The sequence below is a fragment of the Ascidia mentula genome, chromosome 4 (genome assembly GCF_947561715.1).
Source record: "Ascidia mentula chromosome 4, kaAscMent1.1, whole genome shotgun sequence".
Classification (NCBI taxonomy): Eukaryota; Metazoa; Chordata; class Ascidiacea; order Phlebobranchia; family Ascidiidae; genus Ascidia; species Ascidia mentula.
The window spans coordinates 10,224,769-10,239,054 of NC_138569.1; the positions used below are offsets into that span (position 1 = coordinate 10,224,769).

Consider the following 14,286-nt stretch of genomic DNA (forward strand, 5'->3'; position numbering starts at 1 on the left):
CACAGGTGGCAATGGTCGAGGCGCTTGGATTCACCATCAATTCCTATAAAATTATTGCAAAAAAAGTATTTGTGAGTTTTTCTTCTTACTTGTTGTGGTTCACATACAAAAAGATCCTCCACAATTGCGACACAGCTATAGATTCGATTTGTAATCGTTCTCTTTTCATTGGGTATACAAAAAATCTAAGAAGGTCTCGATCAAACAAAACCTACTATGGTATGTCGTCACATTCGATGTCGACATTTCCAGCATCGTTTGTCAAACAAAACATGGGGAATCTATAGTCGCTGGCACAATATTATTTTCGTTCTAAAAAAAGCTTGGAAATGCCTCGACCCGGGATTGAACCAGGGACCTTTAGATCTTCAGTCTAACGCTCTCCCAACTGAGCTATCGAGGCGCATCGGTGGCCAGTACGGGGCTCGAACCCGCGACATTTGCGTTATTAGCACAACGCTCTAACCAACTGAGCTAACCGGCCGCACGTAAAGCCATCTTCTATTTGAGATTGCATTCAGAGAATAAATGTGAAGAGGTTACTTCTTGAGGAGTGTTATCTTTTCTGAAATAAAATTAATCCCTTTGAAACTGTTTTTCCAACAGCGTGTTCCCTCTTTGAAGTGGCAAGGAAGTTGCAATCGGTGAAGAAGACAAACAGGCTGAAATCACTGTATCTTCGATGTTAAAACAGCATTGAATCCAACAAAACAAACTTCAAATTTGCATTGGCCGGGAATCGAACCCGGGCCTCCCGCGTGGCAGGCGAGAATTCTACCACTGAACCACCAATGCTAAGCTTCCCAAACCGGGAATCGAACCCGGGCCGCCTGGGTGAAAGCCAGGAATCCTGACCACTAGACCATTTGGGAGGGCCTGAAAAGATCATAGCAGTATTGATCAATATCCTAGTTTAGCCTAGCAAAAACCAATCTGGTCCGTGTTCTTGTGCGACAGAAAAGGTGCAGATGCTGGATAGAAATCGTCCGACTCCAATTTCGGTTGAAGGAACTTCATCGGATATTTCTCATTTTCACATTTGACAGCGATGAAATGCTCTTTTCGACTTGTTTCATATGCTACTAAGAGCACAGGTGGCAATGGTCGAGGCGCTTGGATTCACCATCAATTCCTATAAAATTATTGCAAAAAAAGTATTTGTGAGTTTTTCTTCTTACTTGTTGTGGTTCACATACAAAAAGATCCTCCACAATTGCGACACAGCTATAGATTCGATTTGTAATCGTTCTCTTTTCATTGGGTATACAAAAAATCTAAGAAGGTCTCGATCAAACAAAACCTACTATGGTATGTCGTCACATTCGATGTCGACATTTCCAGCATCGTTTGTCAAACAAAACATGGGGAATCTATAGTCGCTGGCACAATATTATTTTCGCTCTAAAAAAAGCTTGGAAATGCCTCGACCCGGGATTGAACCAGGGACCTTTAGATCTTCAGTCTAACGCTCTCCCAACTGAGCTATCGAGGCGCATCGGTGGCCAGTACGGGGCTCAAACGCGCGACATTTGCGTTATTAGCACAACGCTCTAACCAACTGAGCTAACCGGCCGCACGTAAAGCCATCTTCTATTTGAGATTGCATTCAGAGAATAAATGTGAAGAGGTTACTTCTTGAGGAGTGTTATCTTTTCTGAAATAAAATTAATCCCTTTGAAACTGTTTTTCCAACCGCGTGTTCCCTCTTTGAAGTGGCAAGGAAGTTGCAATCGGTGAATAAGACAAACAGGCTGAAATCACTGTATCTTCGATGTTAAAACAGCATTGAATCCAACAAAACAAACTTCAAATTTGCATTGGCCGGGAATCGAACCCGGGCCTCCCGCGTGGCAGGCGAGAATTCTACCACTGAACCACCAATGCTAAGCTTCCCAAACCGGGAATCGAACCCGGGCCGCCTGGGTGAAAGCCAGGAATCCTGACCACTAGACCATTTGGGAGGGCCTGAAAAGATCATAGCAGTATTGATCAATATCCTAGTTTAGCCTAGCAAAAACCAATCTGGTCCGTGTTCTTGTGCGACAGAAAAGGTGCAGATGCTGGATAGAAATCGTCCGACTCCAATTTCGGTTGAAGGAACTTCATCGGATATTTCTCATTTTCACATTTGACAGCGATGAAATGCTCTTTTCGACTTGTTTCATATGCTACTAAGAGCACAGGTGGCAATGGTCGAGGCGCTTGGATTCACCATCAATTCCTATAAAATTATTGCAAAAAAAGTATTTGTGAGTTTTTCTTCTTACTTGTTGTGGTTCACATACAAAAAGATCCTCCACAATTGCGACACAGCTATAGATTCGATTTGTAATCGTTCTCTTTTCATTGGGTATACAAAAAATCTAAGAAGGTCTCGATCAAACAAAACCTACTATGGTATGTCGTCACATTCGATGTCGACATTTCCAGCATCGTTTGTCAAACAAAACATGGGGAATCTATAGTCGCTGGCACAATATTATTTTCGCTCTAAAAAAAGCTTGGAAATGCCTCGACCCGGGATTGAACCAGGGACCTTTAGATCTTCAGTCTAACGCTCTCCCAACTGAGCTATCGAGGCGCATCGGTGGCCAGTACGGGGCTCAAACGCGCGACATTTGCGTTATTAGCACAACGCTCTAACCAACTGAGCTAACCGGCCGCACGTAAAGCCATCTTCTATTTGAGATTGCATTCAGAGAATATATGTGAAGAGGTTACTTCTTGAGGAGTGTTATCCTTTCTGAAATAAAATTAATCCCTTTGAAACTGTTTTTCCAACCGCGTGTTCCCTCTTTGAAGTGGCAAGGAATTTGCAATGGGTGAAGAAGACAAACAGGCTGAAATCACTGTATCTTCGATATTAAAATAGCATTGAATCCAACAAAACAAACTTCAAATTTGCATTGGCCGGGAATCGAACCCGGGCCTCCCGCGTGGCAGGCGAGAATTCTACCAAAGAACCACCAATGCTAAGCTTCCCAAACCGGGAATCGAACCCGGGCCGCCTGGGTGAAAGCCAGGAATCCTGACCACTAGACCATTTGGGAGGGCCTGAAAAGATCATAGCAGTATTGATCAATATCCTAGTTTAGCCTAGCAAAAACCAATCTGGTCCGTGTTCTTGTGCGACAGAAAAGGTGCAGATGCTGGATAGAAATCGTCCGACTCGAATTTCGGTTGAAGGAACTTCATCGGATATTTCTCATTTTCACATTTGACAGCGATGAAATGCTCTTTTCGACTTGTTTCATATGCTACTAAGAGCACAGGTGGCAATGGTCGAGGCGCTTGGATTCACCATCAATTCCTATAAAATTATTGCAAAAAAAGTATTTCTGAGTTTTTCTTCTTACTTGTTGTGGTTCACATACAAAAAGATCCTCCACAATTGCGACACAGCTATAGATTCGATTTGTAATCGTTCTCTTTTCATTGGGTATACAAAAAATCTAAGAAGGTCTCGATCAAACAAAACCTACTATGGTATGTCGTCACATTCGATGTCGACATTTCCAGCATCGTTTGTCAAACAAAACATGGGGAATCTATAGTCGCTGGCACAATATTATTTTCGCTCTAAAAAAAGCTTGGAAATGCCTCGACCCGGGATTGAACCAGGGACCTTTAGATCTTCAGTCTAACGCTCTCCCAACTGAGCTATCGAGGCGCATCGGTGGCCAGTACGGGGCTCGAACCCGCGACATTTGCGTTATTAGCTCAACGCTCTAACCAACTGAGCTAACCGGCCGCACGTAAAGCCATCTTCTATTTGAGATTGCATTCAGAGAATATATGTGAAGAGGTTACTTCTTGAGGAGTGTTATCTTTTCTGAAATAAAATTAATCCCTTTGAAACTGTTTTTCCAACCGCGTGTTCCCTCTTTGAAGTGGCAAGGAAGTTGCAATGGGTGAAGAAGACAAACAGGCTGAAATCACTGTATCTTCGATATTAAAACAGCATTGAATCCAACAAAACAAACTTCAAATTTACATTGGCCGGGAATCGAACCCGGGCCTCCCGCGTGGCAGGCGAGAATTCTACCACTGAACCACCAATGCTAAGCTTCCCAAACCTGGAATCGAACCCGGGCCGCCTGGGTGAAAGCCAGGAATCCTGACCACTAGACCATTTGGGAGGGCCTGATAAGATCATAGCAGTATTGATCAATATCCAAATGTAACCTAGCAAAAACCAATCTGGTCCGTGTTCTTGTGCGACAGAAAAGGTGCAGATGCTGGATAGAAATCGTCCGACTCGAATTTCGGTTGAAGGAACTTCATCGGATATTTCTCATTTTCACATTTGACAGCGATGAAATGCTCTTTTCGACTTGTTTTATATGCTACTAAGAGCACAGGTGGCAATGGTCGAGGCGCTTGGATTCACCATCAATTCCTATAAAATTATTGCAAAAAAAGTATTTGTGAGTTTTTCTTCTTACTTGTTGTGGTTCACATACAAAAAGATCCTCCACAATTGCGACACAGCTATAGATTCGATTTGTAATCATTCTCTTTTCATTGGGTATACAAAAAATCTAAGAAGGTCTCGATCAAACAAAACCTACTATGGTATGTCGTCACATTCGATGTCGACATTTCCAGCATCGTTTGTCAAACAAAACATGGGGAATCTATAGTCGCTGGCACAATATTATTTTCGCTCTAAAAAAAGCTTGGAAATGCCTCGACCCGGGATTGAACCAGGGACCTTTAGATCTTCAGTCTAACGCTCTCCCAACTGAGCTACCGAGGCGCATCGGTGGCCAGTACATGGCTCGAACCCGCGACATTTGCGTTATAAGCACAAGCCATCTTCTATTTGAGATTGCATTCAGAGAATATATGTGAAGAGGTTACTTCTTGAGGAGTGTTATCTTTTCTGAAATAAAATAAATCCCTTTGAAACTGTTTTTCCAACCGCGTGTTCCCTCTTTGAAGTGGCAAGGAAGTTGCAATGGGTGAAGAAGACAAACAGGCTGAAATCACTGTATCTTCGATATTAAAACAGCATTGAATCCAACAAAACAAACTTCAAATTTGCATTGGCCGGGAATCGAACCCGGGCCTCCCGCGTGGCAGGCGAGAATTCTACCACTGAACCACCAATGCTAAGCTTCCCAAACCGGGAATCGAACCCGGGCCGCCTGGGTGAAAGCCAGGAATCCTGACCACTAGACCATTTGGGAGGGCCTGAAAAGATCATAGCAGTATTGATCAATATCCTAGTTTAGCCTAGCAAAAACCAATCTGGTCCGTGTTCTTGTGCGACAGAAAAGGTGCAGATGCTGGATAGAAATCGTCCGACTCGAATTTCGGTTGAAGGAACTTCATCGGATATTTCTCATTTTCACATTTGAAAGCGATGAAATGCTCTTTTCGACTTGTTTCATATGCTACTAAGAGCACAGGTGGCAATGGTCGAGGCGCTTGGATTCACCATCAATTCCTATAAAATTATTGCAAAAAAAGTATTTGTGAGTTTTTCTTCTTACTTGTTGTGGTTCACATACAAAAAGATCCTCCACAATTGCGACACAGCTATAGATTCGATTTGTAATCGTTCTCTTTTCATTGGGTATACAAAAAATCTAAGAAGGTCTCGATCAAACAAAACCTACTATGGTATGTCGTCACATTCGATGTCGACATTTCCAGCATCGTTTGTCAAACAAAACATGGGGAATCTATAGTCGCTGGCACAATATTATTTTCGCTCTAAAAAAAGCTTGGAAATGCCTCGACCCGGGATTGAACCAGGGACCTTTAGATCTTCAGTCTAACGCTCTCCCAACTGAGCTATCGAGGCGCATCGGTGGCCAGTACGGGGCTCGAACCCGCGACATTTGCGTTATTAGCACAACGCTCTAACCAACTGAGCTAACCGGCCGCACGTAAAGCCATCTTCTATTTGAGATTGCATTCAGAGAATATATGTGAAGAGGTTACTTCTTGAGGAGTGTTATCTTTTCTGAAATAAAATTAATCCCTTTGAAACTGTTTTTCCAACCGCGTGTTCCCTCTTTGAAGTGGCAAGGAAGTTGCAATGGGTGAAGAAGACAAACAGGCTGAAATCACTGTATCTTCGATATTAAAACAGCACTGAATCCAACAAAACAAACTTCAAATTTGCATTGGCCGGGAATCGAACCCGGGCCTCCCGCGTGGCAGGCGAGAATTCTACCACTGAACCACCAATGCTAAGCTTCCCAAACCGGGAATCGAACCCGGGCCGCCTGGGTGAAAGCCAGGATTCCTGACCACTAGACCATTTGGGAGGGCCTGAAAAGATCATAGCAGTATTGATCAATATCCTAGTTTAGCCTAGCAAAAACCAATCTAGTCCGTGTTCTTGTGCGACAGAAAAGGTGCAGATGCTGGATAGAAATCGTCCGACTCCAATTTCGGTTGAAGGAACTTCATCGGATATTTCTCATTTTCACATTTGACAGCGATGAAATGCTCTTTTCGACTTGTTTCATATGCTACTAAGAGCACAGGTGGCAATGGTCGAGGCGCTTGGATTCACCATCAATTCCTATAAAATTATTGCAAAAAAAGTATTTGTGAGTTTTTCTTCTTACTTGTTGTGGTTCACATACAAAATGATCCTCCACAATTGCGACACAGCTATAGATTCGATTTGTAATCGTTCTCTTTTCATTGGGTATACAAAAAATCTAAGAAGGTCTCGATCAAACAAAACCTACTATGGTATGTCGTCACATTCGATGTCGACATTTCCAGCATCGTTTGTCAAACAAAACATGGGGAATCTATAGTCGCTGGCACAATATTATTTTCGCTCTAAAAAAAGCTTGGAAATGCCTCGACCCGGGATTGAACCAGGGACCTTTAGATCTTCAGTCTAACGCTCTCCCAACTGAGCTATCGAGGCGCATCGGTGGCCAGTACGGGGCTCGAACGCGCGACATTTGCGTTATTAGCACAACGCTCTAACCAACTGAGCTAACCGGCCGCACGTAAAGCCATCTTCTATTTGAGATTGCATTCAGAGAATATATGTGAAGAGGTTACTTCTTGAGGAGTGTTATCCTTTCTGAAATAAAATTAATCCCTTTGAAACTGTTTTTCCAACCGCGTGTTCCCTCTTTGAAGTGGCAAGGAAGTTGCAATGGGTGAAGAAGACAAACAGGCTGAAATCACTGTATCTTCGATATTAAAATAGCATTGAATCCAACAAAACAAACTTCAAATTTGCATTAGCCGGGAATCGAACCCTGGCCTCCCGCGTGGCAGGCGAGAATTCTACCAAAGAACCACCAATGCTAAGCTTCCCAAACCGGGAATCGAACCCGGGCCGCCTGGGTGAAAGCCAGGAATCCTGACCACTAGACCATTTGGGAGGGCCTGAAAAGATCATAGCAGTATTGATCAATATCCTAGTTTAGCCTAGCAAAAACCAATCTGGTCCGTGTTCTTGTGCGACAGAAAAGGTGCAGATGCTGGATAGAAATCGTCCGACTCGAATTTCGGTTGAAGGAACTTCATCGGATATTTCTCATTTTCACATTTGACAGCGATGAAATGCTCTTTTCGACTTGTTTCATATGCTACTAAGAGCACAGGTGGCAATGGTCGAGGCGCTTGGATTCACCATCAATTCCTATAAAATTATTGCAAAAAAAGTATTTCTGAGTTTTTCTTCTTACTTGTTGTGGTTCACATACAAAAAGATCCTCCACAATTGCGACACAGCTATAGATTCGATTTGTAATCGTTCTCTTTTCATTGGGTATACAAAAAATCTAAGAAGGTCTCGATCAAACAAAACCTACTATGGTATGTCGTCACATTCGATGTCGACATTTCCAGCATCGTTTGTCAAACAAAACATGGGGAATCTATAGTCGCTGGCACAATATTATTTTCGCTCTAAAAAAAGCTTGGAAATGCCTCGACCCGGGATTGAACCAGGGACCTTTAGATCTTCAGTCTAACGCTCTCCCAACTGAGCTATCGAGGCGCATCGGTGGCCAGTACGGGGCTCGAACCCGCGACATTTGCGTTATTAGCACAACGCTCTAACCAACTGAGCTAACCGGCCGCTCGTAAAGCCATCTTCTATTTGAGATTGCATTCAGAGAATATATGTGAAGAGGTTACTTCTTGAGGAGTGTTATCTTTTCTGAAATAAAATTAATCCCTTTGAAACTGTTTTTCCAACCGCGTGTTTCCTCTTTGAAGTGGCAAGGAAGTTGCAATGGGTGAAGAAGACAAACAGGCTGAAATCACTGAATCTTCGATATTAAAACAGCATTGAATCCAACAAAACAAACTTCACATTTGCATTGGCCGGGAATCGAACCCGGGCCTCCCGCGTGGCAGGCGAGAATTCTACCACTGAACCACCAATGCTAAGCTTCCCAAACCGGGAATCGAACCCGGGCCGCCTGGGTGAAAGCCAGGAATCCTGACCACTAGACCATTTGGGAGGGCCTCAAAAGATCATAGCAGTATTGATCAATATCCTAGTTTAGCCTAGCAAAAACCAATCTGGTCCGTGTTCTTGTGCGACAGAAAAGGTGCAGATGCTGGATAGAAATCGTCCGACTCCAATTTCGGTTGAAGGAACTTCATCGGATATTTCTCATTTTCACATTTGACAGCGATGAAATGCTCTTTTCGACTTGTTTCATATGCTACTAAGAGCACAGGTGGCAATGGTCGAGGCGCTTGGATTCACCATCAATTCCTATAAAATTATTGCAAAAAAAGTATTTGTGAGTTTTTCTTCTTACTTGTTGTGGTTCACATAAAAAAGATCCTCCACAATTGCGACACAGCTATAGATTCGATTTGTAATCGTTCTCTTTTCATTGGGTATACAAAAAATCTAAGAAGGTCTCGATCAAACAAAACCTACTATGGTATGTCGTCACATTCGATGTCGACATTTCCAGCATCGTTTGTCAAACAAAACATGGGGAATCTATAGTCGCTGGCACAATATTATTTTCGCTCTAAAAAAAGCTTGGAAATGCCTCGACCCGGGATTGAACCAGGGACCTTTAGATCTTCAGTCTAACGCTCTCCCAACTGAGCTATCGAGGCGCATCGGTGGCCAGTACGGGGCTCGAACCCGCGACATTTGCGTTATTAGCACAACGCTCTAACCAACTGAGCTAACCGGCCGCACGTAAAGCCATCTTCTATTTGAGATTGCATTCAGAGAATATATGTGAAGAGGTTACTTCTTGAGGAGTGTTATCTTTTCTGAAATAAAATTAATCCCTTTGAAACTGTTTTTCCAACCGCGTGTTCCCTCTTTGAAGTGGCAAGGAAGTTGCAATGGGTGAAGAAGACAAACAGGCTGAAATCACTGTATCTTCGATATTAAAACAGCATTGAATCCAACAAAACAAACTTCAAATTTGCATTGGCCGGGAATCGAACCCGGGCCTCCCGCGTGGCAGGCGAGAATTCTACCACTGAACCATCAATGCTAAGCTTCCCAAACCGGGAATCGAACCCGGGCCGCCTGGGTGAAAGCCAGGAATCCTGACCACTAGACCATTTGGGAGGGCCTGAAAGATCATAGCAGTATTGATCAATATCCTAGTTTAGCCTAGCAAAAACCAATCTGGTCCGTGTTCTTGTGCGACAGAAAAGGTGCAGATGCTGGATAGAAATCGTCCGACTCAAATTTCGGTTGAAGGAACTTCATCGGATATTTCTCATTTTCACATTTGAAAGCGATGAAATGCTCTTTTCGACTTGTTTCATATGCTACTAAGAGCACAGGTGGCAATGGTCGAGGCGCTTGGATTCACCATCAATTCCTATAAAATTATTGCAAAAAAAGTATTTGTGAGTTTTTCTTCTTACTTGTTGTGGTTCACATAAAAAAGATCCTCCACAATTGCGACACAGCTATAGATTCGATGTGTGATCGTTCTCTTTTCATTGGGTTTACAAAAAATCTAAGAAGGTCTCGATCAAACAAAACCTACTATGGTATGTCGTCACATTCGATGTCGACATTTCCAGCATCGTTTGTCAAACAAAACATGGGGAATCTATAGTCGCTGGCACAATATTATTTTCTCTCTAAAAAAAGCTTGGAAATGCCTCGACCCGGGATTGAACCAGGGACCTTTAGATCTTCAGTCTAACGCTCTCCCAACTGAGCTATCGAGGCGCATCGGTGGCCAGTACGGGGCTCGAACCCGCGACATTTGCGTTATTAGCACAACGCTCTAACCAACTGAGCTAACCGGCCGCACGTAAAGCCATCTTCTATTTGAGATTGCATTCAGAGAATATATGTGAAGAGGTTACTTCTTGAGGAGTGTTATCTTTTCTGAAATAAAATTAATCCCTTTGAAACTGTTTTTCCAACCGCGTGTTCCCTCTTTGAAGTGGCAAGGAAGTTGCAATGGGTGAAGAAGACAAACAGGCTGAAATCACTGTATCTTCGATATTAAAACAGCATTGAATCCAACAAAACAAACTTCAAATTTGCATTGGCCGGGAATCGAACCCGGGCCTCCCGCGTGGCAGGCGAGAATTCTACCACTGAACCACCAATGCTAAGCTTCCCAAACCGGGAATCGAACCCGGGCCGCCTGGGTGAAAGCCAGGAATCCTGACCACTAGACCATTTGGGAGGGCCTCAAAAGATCATAGCAGTATTGATCAATATCCTAGTTTAGCCTAGCAAAAACCAATCTGGTCCGTGTTCTTGTGCGACAGAAAAGGTGCAGATGCTGGATAGAAATCGTCCGACTCCAATTTCGGTTGAAGGAACTTCATCGGATATTTCTCATTTTCACATTTGACAGCGATGAAATGCTCTTTTCGACTTGTTTCATATGCTACTAAGAGCACAGGTGGCAATGGTCGAGGCGCTTGGATTCACCATCAATTCCTATAAAATTATTGCAAAAAAAGTATTTCTGAGTTTTTCTTCTTACTTGTTGTGGTTCACATACAAAATGATCCTCCACAATTGCGACACAGCTATAGATTCGATTTGTAATCGTTCTCTTTTCATTGGGTATACAAAAAATCTAAGAAGGTCTCGATCAAACAAAACCTACTATGGTATGTCGTCACATTCGATGTCGACATTTCCAGCATCGTTTGTCAAACAAAACATGGGGAATCTATAGTCGCTGGCACAATATTATTTTCGCTCTAAAAAAAGCTTGGAAATGCCTCGACCCGGGATTGAACCAGGGACCTTTAGATCTTCAGTCTAACGCTCTCCCAACTGAGCTATCGAGGCGCATCGGTGGCCAGTACGGGGCTCGAACGCGCGACATTTGCGTTATTAGCACAACGCTCTAACCAACTGAGCTAACCGGCCGCACGTAAAGCCATCTTCTATTTGAGATTGCATTCAGAGAATATATGTGAAGAGGTTACTTCTTGAGGAGTGTTATCCTTTCTGAAATAAAATTAATCCCTTTGAAACTGTTTTTCCAACCGCGTGTTCCCTCTTTGAAGTGGCAAGGAAGTTGCAATGGGTGAAGAAGACAAACAGGCTGAAATCACTGTATCTTCGATATTAAAATAGCATTGAATCCAACAAAACAAACTTCAAATTTGCATTAGCCGGGAATCGAACCCTGGCCTCCCGCGTGGCAGGCGAGAATTCTACCAAAGAACCACCAATGCTAAGCTTCCCAAACCGGGAATCGAACCCGGGCCGCCTGGGTGAAAGCCAGGAATCCTGACCACTAGACCATTTGGGAGGGCCTGAAAAGATCATAGCAGTATTGATCAATATCCTAGTTTAGCCTAGCAAAAACCAATCTGGTCCGTGTTCTTGTGCGACAGAAAAGGTGCAGATGCTGGATAGAAATCGTCCGACTCGAATTTCGGTTGAAGGAACTTCATCGGATATTTCTCATTTTCACATTTGACAGCGATGAAATGCTCTTTTCGACTTGTTTCATATGCTACTAAGAGCACAGGTGGCAATGGTCGAGGCGCTTGGATTCACCATCAATTCCTATAAAATTATTGCAAAAAAAGTATTTCTGAGTTTTTCTTCTTACTTGTTGTGGTTCACATACAAAAAGATCCTCCACAATTGCGACACAGCTATAGATTCGATTTGTAATCGTTCTCTTTTCATTGGGTATACAAAAAATCTAAGAAGGTCTCGATCAAACAAAACCTACTATGGTATGTCGTCACATTCGATGTCGACATTTCCAGCATCGTTTGTCAAACAAAACATGGGGAATCTATAGTCGCTGGCACAATATTATTTTCGCTCTAAAAAAAGCTTGGAAATGCCTCGACCCGGGATTGAACCAGGGACCTTTAGATCTTCAGTCTAACGCTCTCCCAACTGAGCTATCGAGGCGCATCGGTGGCCAGTACGGGGCTCGAACCCGCGACATTTGCGTTATTAGCACAACGCTCTAACCAACTGAGCTAACCGGCCGCTCGTAAAGCCATCTTCTATTTGAGATTGCATTCAGAGAATATATGTGAAGAGGTTACTTCTTGAGGAGTGTTATCTTTTCTGAAATAAAATTAATCCCTTTGAAACTGTTTTTCCAACCGCGTGTTTCCTCTTTGAAGTGGCAAGGAAGTTGCAATGGGTGAAGAAGACAAACAGGCTGAAATCACTGAATCTTCGATATTAAAACAGCATTGAATCCAACAAAACAAACTTCACATTTGCATTGGCCGGGAATCGAACCCGGGCCTCCCGCGTGGCAGGCGAGAATTCTACCACTGAACCACCAATGCTAAGCTTCCCAAACCGGGAATCGAACCCGGGCCGCCTGGGTGAAAGCCAGGAATCCTGACCACTAGACCATTTGGGAGGGCCTCAAAAGATCATAGCAGTATTGATCAATATCCTAGTTTAGCCTAGCAAAAACCAATCTGGTCCGTGTTCTTGTGCGACAGAAAAGGTGCAGATGCTGGATAGAAATCGTCCGACTCCAATTTCGGTTGAAGGAACTTCATCGGATATTTCTCATTTTCACATTTGACAGCGATGAAATGCTCTTTTCGACTTGTTTCATATGCTACTAAGAGCACAGGTGGCAATGGTCGAGGCGCTTGGATTCACCATCAATTCCTATAAAATTATTGCAAAAAAAGTATTTGTGAGTTTTTCTTCTTACTTGTTGTGGTTCACATAAAAAAGATCCTCCACAATTGCGACACAGCTATAGATTCGATGTGTGATCGTTCTCTTTTCATTGGGTTTACAAAAAATCTAAGAAGGTCTCGATCAAACAAAACCTACTATGGTATGTCGTCACATTCGATGTCGACATTTCCAGCATCGTTTGTCAAACAAAACATGGGGAATCTATAGTCGCTGGCACAATATTATTTTCTCTCTAAAAAAAGCTTGGAAATGCCTCGACCCGGGATTGAACCAGGGACCTTTAGATCTTCAGTCTAACGCTCTCCCAACTGAGCTATCGAGGCGCATCGGTGGCCAGTACGGGGCTCGAACCCGCGACATTTGCGTTATTAGCACAACGCTCTAACCAACTGAGCTAACCGGCCGCACGTAAAGCCATCTTCTATTTGAGATTGCATTCAGAGAATATATGTGAAGAGGTTACTTCTTGAGGAGTGTTATCTTTTCTGAAATAAAATTAATCCCTTTGAAACTGTTTTTCCAACCGCGTGTTCCCTCTTTGAAGTGGCAAGGAAGTTGCAATGGGTGAAGAAGACAAACAGGCTGAAATCACTGTATCTTCGATATTAAAACAGCATTGAATCCAACAAAACAAACTTCAAATTTGCATTGGGCGGGAATCGAACCCGGGCCTCCCGCGTGGCAGGCGAGAATTCTACCACTGAACCACCAATGCTAAGCTTCCCAAACCGGGAATCGAACCCGGGCCGCCTGGGTGAAAGCCAGGAATCCTGACCACTAGACCATTTGGGAGGGCCTCAAAAGATCATAGCAGTATTGATCAATATCCTAGTTTAGCCTAGCAAAAACCAATCTGGTCCGTGTTCTTGTGCGACAGAAAAGGTGCAGATGCTGGATAGAAATCGTCCGACTCCAATTTCGGTTGAAGGAACTTCATCGGATATTTCTCATTTTCACATTTGACAGCGATGAAATGCTCTTTTCGACTTGTTTCATATGCTACTAAGAGCACAGGTGGCAATGGTCGAGGCGCTTGGATTCACCATCAATTCCTATAAAATTATTGCAAAAAAAGTATTTGTGAGTTTTTCTTTTTACTTGTTGTGGTTCACATAAAAAAGATCCTCCACAATTGCGACACAGCTATAGATTCGATTTGTAATCGTTCTCTTTTCATT

The 14,286-nt window shown here is 43.2% G+C and overlaps 51 non-coding genes across 51 annotated transcripts; all 51 read right to left on the reverse strand.

Annotated features, from left to right (window-relative positions):
- Positions 1 to 330: 330 nt before the first annotated feature.
- On the reverse strand, positions 331 to 403 carry Trnaf-gaa (transfer RNA phenylalanine (anticodon GAA)). Its single transcript has one exon. It is a non-coding gene; the product is annotated as a tRNA-Phe (tRNA).
- Positions 404 to 410: 7 nt separating this feature from the next.
- Positions 411 to 484, reverse strand: Trnai-aau (transfer RNA isoleucine (anticodon AAU)). The gene has a single exon. It is a non-coding gene; the product is annotated as a tRNA-Ile (tRNA).
- Positions 485 to 724: 240 nt separating this feature from the next.
- Positions 725 to 795, reverse strand: Trnag-gcc (transfer RNA glycine (anticodon GCC)). The gene has a single exon. It is a non-coding gene; the product is annotated as a tRNA-Gly (tRNA).
- Positions 796 to 800: 5 nt separating this feature from the next.
- Positions 801 to 872, reverse strand: Trnae-uuc (transfer RNA glutamic acid (anticodon UUC)). Its single transcript has one exon. It is a non-coding gene; the product is annotated as a tRNA-Glu (tRNA).
- Positions 873 to 1,419: 547 nt separating this feature from the next.
- On the reverse strand, positions 1,420 to 1,492 carry Trnaf-gaa (transfer RNA phenylalanine (anticodon GAA)). The gene has a single exon. It is a non-coding gene; the product is annotated as a tRNA-Phe (tRNA).
- A 7-nt stretch (positions 1,493 to 1,499) lies between these two features.
- On the reverse strand, positions 1,500 to 1,573 carry Trnai-aau (transfer RNA isoleucine (anticodon AAU)). The gene has a single exon. It is a non-coding gene; the product is annotated as a tRNA-Ile (tRNA).
- Positions 1,574 to 1,813: 240 nt separating this feature from the next.
- Positions 1,814 to 1,884, reverse strand: Trnag-gcc (transfer RNA glycine (anticodon GCC)). The gene has a single exon. It is a non-coding gene; the product is annotated as a tRNA-Gly (tRNA).
- A 5-nt stretch (positions 1,885 to 1,889) lies between these two features.
- On the reverse strand, positions 1,890 to 1,961 carry Trnae-uuc (transfer RNA glutamic acid (anticodon UUC)). Its single transcript has one exon. It is a non-coding gene; the product is annotated as a tRNA-Glu (tRNA).
- Positions 1,962 to 2,508: 547 nt separating this feature from the next.
- Positions 2,509 to 2,581, reverse strand: Trnaf-gaa (transfer RNA phenylalanine (anticodon GAA)). Its single transcript has one exon. It is a non-coding gene; the product is annotated as a tRNA-Phe (tRNA).
- Positions 2,582 to 2,588: 7 nt separating this feature from the next.
- Trnai-aau (transfer RNA isoleucine (anticodon AAU)) lies at positions 2,589 to 2,662 on the reverse strand. The gene has a single exon. It is a non-coding gene; the product is annotated as a tRNA-Ile (tRNA).
- Positions 2,663 to 2,902: 240 nt separating this feature from the next.
- Trnag-gcc (transfer RNA glycine (anticodon GCC)) lies at positions 2,903 to 2,973 on the reverse strand. Its single transcript has one exon. It is a non-coding gene; the product is annotated as a tRNA-Gly (tRNA).
- Positions 2,974 to 2,978: 5 nt separating this feature from the next.
- Positions 2,979 to 3,050, reverse strand: Trnae-uuc (transfer RNA glutamic acid (anticodon UUC)). Its single transcript has one exon. It is a non-coding gene; the product is annotated as a tRNA-Glu (tRNA).
- Positions 3,051 to 3,597: 547 nt separating this feature from the next.
- Positions 3,598 to 3,670, reverse strand: Trnaf-gaa (transfer RNA phenylalanine (anticodon GAA)). Its single transcript has one exon. It is a non-coding gene; the product is annotated as a tRNA-Phe (tRNA).
- A 7-nt stretch (positions 3,671 to 3,677) lies between these two features.
- On the reverse strand, positions 3,678 to 3,751 carry Trnai-aau (transfer RNA isoleucine (anticodon AAU)). The gene has a single exon. It is a non-coding gene; the product is annotated as a tRNA-Ile (tRNA).
- A 240-nt stretch (positions 3,752 to 3,991) lies between these two features.
- Trnag-gcc (transfer RNA glycine (anticodon GCC)) lies at positions 3,992 to 4,062 on the reverse strand. The gene has a single exon. It is a non-coding gene; the product is annotated as a tRNA-Gly (tRNA).
- A 5-nt stretch (positions 4,063 to 4,067) lies between these two features.
- On the reverse strand, positions 4,068 to 4,139 carry Trnae-uuc (transfer RNA glutamic acid (anticodon UUC)). The gene has a single exon. It is a non-coding gene; the product is annotated as a tRNA-Glu (tRNA).
- Positions 4,140 to 4,686: 547 nt separating this feature from the next.
- On the reverse strand, positions 4,687 to 4,759 carry Trnaf-gaa (transfer RNA phenylalanine (anticodon GAA)). The gene has a single exon. It is a non-coding gene; the product is annotated as a tRNA-Phe (tRNA).
- Positions 4,760 to 5,044: 285 nt separating this feature from the next.
- On the reverse strand, positions 5,045 to 5,115 carry Trnag-gcc (transfer RNA glycine (anticodon GCC)). The gene has a single exon. It is a non-coding gene; the product is annotated as a tRNA-Gly (tRNA).
- A 5-nt stretch (positions 5,116 to 5,120) lies between these two features.
- On the reverse strand, positions 5,121 to 5,192 carry Trnae-uuc (transfer RNA glutamic acid (anticodon UUC)). Its single transcript has one exon. It is a non-coding gene; the product is annotated as a tRNA-Glu (tRNA).
- Positions 5,193 to 5,739: 547 nt separating this feature from the next.
- On the reverse strand, positions 5,740 to 5,812 carry Trnaf-gaa (transfer RNA phenylalanine (anticodon GAA)). Its single transcript has one exon. It is a non-coding gene; the product is annotated as a tRNA-Phe (tRNA).
- Positions 5,813 to 5,819: 7 nt separating this feature from the next.
- On the reverse strand, positions 5,820 to 5,893 carry Trnai-aau (transfer RNA isoleucine (anticodon AAU)). Its single transcript has one exon. It is a non-coding gene; the product is annotated as a tRNA-Ile (tRNA).
- Positions 5,894 to 6,133: 240 nt separating this feature from the next.
- Positions 6,134 to 6,204, reverse strand: Trnag-gcc (transfer RNA glycine (anticodon GCC)). The gene has a single exon. It is a non-coding gene; the product is annotated as a tRNA-Gly (tRNA).
- Positions 6,205 to 6,209: 5 nt separating this feature from the next.
- Trnae-uuc (transfer RNA glutamic acid (anticodon UUC)) lies at positions 6,210 to 6,281 on the reverse strand. Its single transcript has one exon. It is a non-coding gene; the product is annotated as a tRNA-Glu (tRNA).
- A 547-nt stretch (positions 6,282 to 6,828) lies between these two features.
- Trnaf-gaa (transfer RNA phenylalanine (anticodon GAA)) lies at positions 6,829 to 6,901 on the reverse strand. The gene has a single exon. It is a non-coding gene; the product is annotated as a tRNA-Phe (tRNA).
- Positions 6,902 to 6,908: 7 nt separating this feature from the next.
- Positions 6,909 to 6,982, reverse strand: Trnai-aau (transfer RNA isoleucine (anticodon AAU)). The gene has a single exon. It is a non-coding gene; the product is annotated as a tRNA-Ile (tRNA).
- Positions 6,983 to 7,222: 240 nt separating this feature from the next.
- On the reverse strand, positions 7,223 to 7,293 carry Trnag-gcc (transfer RNA glycine (anticodon GCC)). Its single transcript has one exon. It is a non-coding gene; the product is annotated as a tRNA-Gly (tRNA).
- A 5-nt stretch (positions 7,294 to 7,298) lies between these two features.
- On the reverse strand, positions 7,299 to 7,370 carry Trnae-uuc (transfer RNA glutamic acid (anticodon UUC)). The gene has a single exon. It is a non-coding gene; the product is annotated as a tRNA-Glu (tRNA).
- Positions 7,371 to 7,917: 547 nt separating this feature from the next.
- Positions 7,918 to 7,990, reverse strand: Trnaf-gaa (transfer RNA phenylalanine (anticodon GAA)). Its single transcript has one exon. It is a non-coding gene; the product is annotated as a tRNA-Phe (tRNA).
- A 7-nt stretch (positions 7,991 to 7,997) lies between these two features.
- Positions 7,998 to 8,071, reverse strand: Trnai-aau (transfer RNA isoleucine (anticodon AAU)). The gene has a single exon. It is a non-coding gene; the product is annotated as a tRNA-Ile (tRNA).
- A 240-nt stretch (positions 8,072 to 8,311) lies between these two features.
- Positions 8,312 to 8,382, reverse strand: Trnag-gcc (transfer RNA glycine (anticodon GCC)). Its single transcript has one exon. It is a non-coding gene; the product is annotated as a tRNA-Gly (tRNA).
- A 5-nt stretch (positions 8,383 to 8,387) lies between these two features.
- On the reverse strand, positions 8,388 to 8,459 carry Trnae-uuc (transfer RNA glutamic acid (anticodon UUC)). Its single transcript has one exon. It is a non-coding gene; the product is annotated as a tRNA-Glu (tRNA).
- A 546-nt stretch (positions 8,460 to 9,005) lies between these two features.
- Trnaf-gaa (transfer RNA phenylalanine (anticodon GAA)) lies at positions 9,006 to 9,078 on the reverse strand. The gene has a single exon. It is a non-coding gene; the product is annotated as a tRNA-Phe (tRNA).
- A 7-nt stretch (positions 9,079 to 9,085) lies between these two features.
- Trnai-aau (transfer RNA isoleucine (anticodon AAU)) lies at positions 9,086 to 9,159 on the reverse strand. Its single transcript has one exon. It is a non-coding gene; the product is annotated as a tRNA-Ile (tRNA).
- Positions 9,160 to 9,399: 240 nt separating this feature from the next.
- Positions 9,400 to 9,470, reverse strand: Trnag-gcc (transfer RNA glycine (anticodon GCC)). The gene has a single exon. It is a non-coding gene; the product is annotated as a tRNA-Gly (tRNA).
- A 5-nt stretch (positions 9,471 to 9,475) lies between these two features.
- On the reverse strand, positions 9,476 to 9,547 carry Trnae-uuc (transfer RNA glutamic acid (anticodon UUC)). Its single transcript has one exon. It is a non-coding gene; the product is annotated as a tRNA-Glu (tRNA).
- A 545-nt stretch (positions 9,548 to 10,092) lies between these two features.
- Positions 10,093 to 10,165, reverse strand: Trnaf-gaa (transfer RNA phenylalanine (anticodon GAA)). The gene has a single exon. It is a non-coding gene; the product is annotated as a tRNA-Phe (tRNA).
- Positions 10,166 to 10,172: 7 nt separating this feature from the next.
- Trnai-aau (transfer RNA isoleucine (anticodon AAU)) lies at positions 10,173 to 10,246 on the reverse strand. Its single transcript has one exon. It is a non-coding gene; the product is annotated as a tRNA-Ile (tRNA).
- A 240-nt stretch (positions 10,247 to 10,486) lies between these two features.
- On the reverse strand, positions 10,487 to 10,557 carry Trnag-gcc (transfer RNA glycine (anticodon GCC)). The gene has a single exon. It is a non-coding gene; the product is annotated as a tRNA-Gly (tRNA).
- Positions 10,558 to 10,562: 5 nt separating this feature from the next.
- Positions 10,563 to 10,634, reverse strand: Trnae-uuc (transfer RNA glutamic acid (anticodon UUC)). Its single transcript has one exon. It is a non-coding gene; the product is annotated as a tRNA-Glu (tRNA).
- Positions 10,635 to 11,181: 547 nt separating this feature from the next.
- Trnaf-gaa (transfer RNA phenylalanine (anticodon GAA)) lies at positions 11,182 to 11,254 on the reverse strand. The gene has a single exon. It is a non-coding gene; the product is annotated as a tRNA-Phe (tRNA).
- Positions 11,255 to 11,261: 7 nt separating this feature from the next.
- Trnai-aau (transfer RNA isoleucine (anticodon AAU)) lies at positions 11,262 to 11,335 on the reverse strand. The gene has a single exon. It is a non-coding gene; the product is annotated as a tRNA-Ile (tRNA).
- A 240-nt stretch (positions 11,336 to 11,575) lies between these two features.
- Positions 11,576 to 11,646, reverse strand: Trnag-gcc (transfer RNA glycine (anticodon GCC)). The gene has a single exon. It is a non-coding gene; the product is annotated as a tRNA-Gly (tRNA).
- A 5-nt stretch (positions 11,647 to 11,651) lies between these two features.
- On the reverse strand, positions 11,652 to 11,723 carry Trnae-uuc (transfer RNA glutamic acid (anticodon UUC)). Its single transcript has one exon. It is a non-coding gene; the product is annotated as a tRNA-Glu (tRNA).
- Positions 11,724 to 12,270: 547 nt separating this feature from the next.
- On the reverse strand, positions 12,271 to 12,343 carry Trnaf-gaa (transfer RNA phenylalanine (anticodon GAA)). The gene has a single exon. It is a non-coding gene; the product is annotated as a tRNA-Phe (tRNA).
- Positions 12,344 to 12,350: 7 nt separating this feature from the next.
- On the reverse strand, positions 12,351 to 12,424 carry Trnai-aau (transfer RNA isoleucine (anticodon AAU)). The gene has a single exon. It is a non-coding gene; the product is annotated as a tRNA-Ile (tRNA).
- Positions 12,425 to 12,664: 240 nt separating this feature from the next.
- Trnag-gcc (transfer RNA glycine (anticodon GCC)) lies at positions 12,665 to 12,735 on the reverse strand. Its single transcript has one exon. It is a non-coding gene; the product is annotated as a tRNA-Gly (tRNA).
- Positions 12,736 to 12,740: 5 nt separating this feature from the next.
- Positions 12,741 to 12,812, reverse strand: Trnae-uuc (transfer RNA glutamic acid (anticodon UUC)). Its single transcript has one exon. It is a non-coding gene; the product is annotated as a tRNA-Glu (tRNA).
- Positions 12,813 to 13,358: 546 nt separating this feature from the next.
- On the reverse strand, positions 13,359 to 13,431 carry Trnaf-gaa (transfer RNA phenylalanine (anticodon GAA)). Its single transcript has one exon. It is a non-coding gene; the product is annotated as a tRNA-Phe (tRNA).
- Positions 13,432 to 13,438: 7 nt separating this feature from the next.
- Trnai-aau (transfer RNA isoleucine (anticodon AAU)) lies at positions 13,439 to 13,512 on the reverse strand. The gene has a single exon. It is a non-coding gene; the product is annotated as a tRNA-Ile (tRNA).
- A 240-nt stretch (positions 13,513 to 13,752) lies between these two features.
- On the reverse strand, positions 13,753 to 13,823 carry Trnag-gcc (transfer RNA glycine (anticodon GCC)). The gene has a single exon. It is a non-coding gene; the product is annotated as a tRNA-Gly (tRNA).
- Positions 13,824 to 13,828: 5 nt separating this feature from the next.
- Positions 13,829 to 13,900, reverse strand: Trnae-uuc (transfer RNA glutamic acid (anticodon UUC)). Its single transcript has one exon. It is a non-coding gene; the product is annotated as a tRNA-Glu (tRNA).
- Positions 13,901 to 14,286: the final 386 nt, after the last annotated feature.